Consider the following 2,093-nt stretch of genomic DNA (forward strand, 5'->3'; position numbering starts at 1 on the left):
GTGACCTTTTCTTGCCTCACAACTTTGGAACCATTCAAAACGGGATTACCGCGGGACCATTATAACATCTGCCCCAGTTTCATTTTGAGGGAAATGGATTTTTATTTTGGTGTGACTGAACCCCAGAGAGAGGCTGCCTACGTATCTTTCGGAATCAAGTCAGACGTAGTTCAAGCCAATCAAATTTTTTTTTCTCAACAGTGCTTTTTGGATTCCAAAGAGGGTAGCCAAAGAAATGTAACCGGCTCAAAGGTTTGTAAAAAGAGTTGATAGTGTTTGGGTAGCGGGAATAAAAAGCCTTCATCATCTCAAATGTGCCAAGACGTCACCGAAGTAAACTCAAACATAGTACCTTTTGACCGCATCCGCATTCACAGCTGTTTCAGGATCATTTCCTTCAATATCACCTAGATATAACGCTCCTCTTGGTAATATCTTCCTAATAATGTATGGACCTTTCCAATTAGGAGCAAATTTTCCTTTCGCTTCCTGGTGATGCGGAAGAATGTGCCTTAACACTAGTTGACCTACTTCAAAATTCCTGGGTCGCACCTTCTTGTTGTAAGCGCGGGCCATTCTTTGTTGGTACAACTGCCCGTGACAGACCGCAGCCATTCGCTTTTCATCAATTAAGGTCAACTGCTCCAATCGAGTCTTAACCCATTCGTTATCTTCAATCTCTGCTTCAACAATGGTTCGGAGCGAAGGAATTTCTACCTCTGCTGGTATCACAACCTCGGTCCCATAAACCAACAAGTATGGGGTTGCCCCTACTGATGTGCGTACTGTAGTGCGATATCCCAGCAAGGCAAAAGGTAACTGTTCATGCCATTGTCTGGAACTCTGGATTGTCTTCCTCAAAATCTTCTTGATGTTTTTGTTTGCTGCTTCAACAGCGCCATTGGCTTGGGCCGGTAAGGAGTGGAGTTCCTATACGTTATTTTGAGCTGTTCGCATACATCCTCCATCAAGTGACTATTCAGGTTTGCCGCGTTATCTGTGATGATAGTTGCAGGAATACCGAAACGACAGATAAGATTTGAATGTACAAAATCCACCACGACTTTCTTAGTGACCTATTTGAGAGTGACAGCTTCGACCCATTTTGTGAAGTAATCAATAGTGACCAATATGAATCTGTGTCCATTTGAGGCTTTTGGCTCGATTGGCCCAATGACGTCCATGCCCCAAGCAACAAATGGCCAAGGTACAGACATGGGATGCAGTTCTGTGGGAGGTGCATGAATCAAATCACCGTGCACCTGACACTGATGACACTTTCGAACGAAACTAAAACAGTCATTTTCCATGGTCATCCAGTAATAACCCACTTGAAGGATTTTCTTTGCTAAAACGTACCCATTCATGTGGGGCCCGCATACTCCCGCGTGTACCTCGTGCATGATTCTTCTAACCTCTTCTGCGTCAACACATCTCAACAAGTTGAGATCCGGGGTTCTTTTATACAATACCTTGCCGCTCAAAAAGAATCCACTCGCATGCCGCCTAATAGTTCTCTTTTGATCTCCAGTAGTATGTTCGGGGTATTCTTGTGTCTTCAAGAACTTCTTAACATCATGTTACCATGGCTGGGTACTTGGTCCTGCCTCAATTACATTACAGTAATCGTGTCTTTCCCTAATTTGGATCTCCAAAGGATCGATGCGGGCATTCCCCGGGTAAGGTAACATTGAAGTTAAGGTGGCAAATGCATCGGCTAGTTCATTGTGACACCGTGGGATATACCTGAACTCTATTGATATGAATCATTTGCCGAGATCCTCCACGTGCTGCCGGTAAGGAATAAGCTTGACATCTCGAGTTTCCCATTCACCATGGGCTTGTCGGACAATCAAATCAGAATCCCCCATAATCAACAAATCTTCAACATCTTGATCGATCGCCATATTTATGCCCATGATGCAAGCTTCATATTCAGTTGTATTGTTCGTGCAAAAGAAACGATGCCTAGCTGTAGCCGGATAGTGTTGACCAGTGGGTGAGACCAAGATTGCCCCAATTCCTACACCTTTGGCGTTTACAGCCCCATCAAAGAACATCTTCCAAGCATGAGCGTCTTCTGAGACTACTCT

The sequence above is a fragment of the Nicotiana tabacum genome, chromosome 8 (genome assembly GCF_000715075.1).
Source record: "Nicotiana tabacum cultivar K326 chromosome 8, ASM71507v2, whole genome shotgun sequence".
In the NCBI taxonomy this organism is placed as follows: Eukaryota; Viridiplantae; Streptophyta; class Magnoliopsida; order Solanales; family Solanaceae; genus Nicotiana; species Nicotiana tabacum.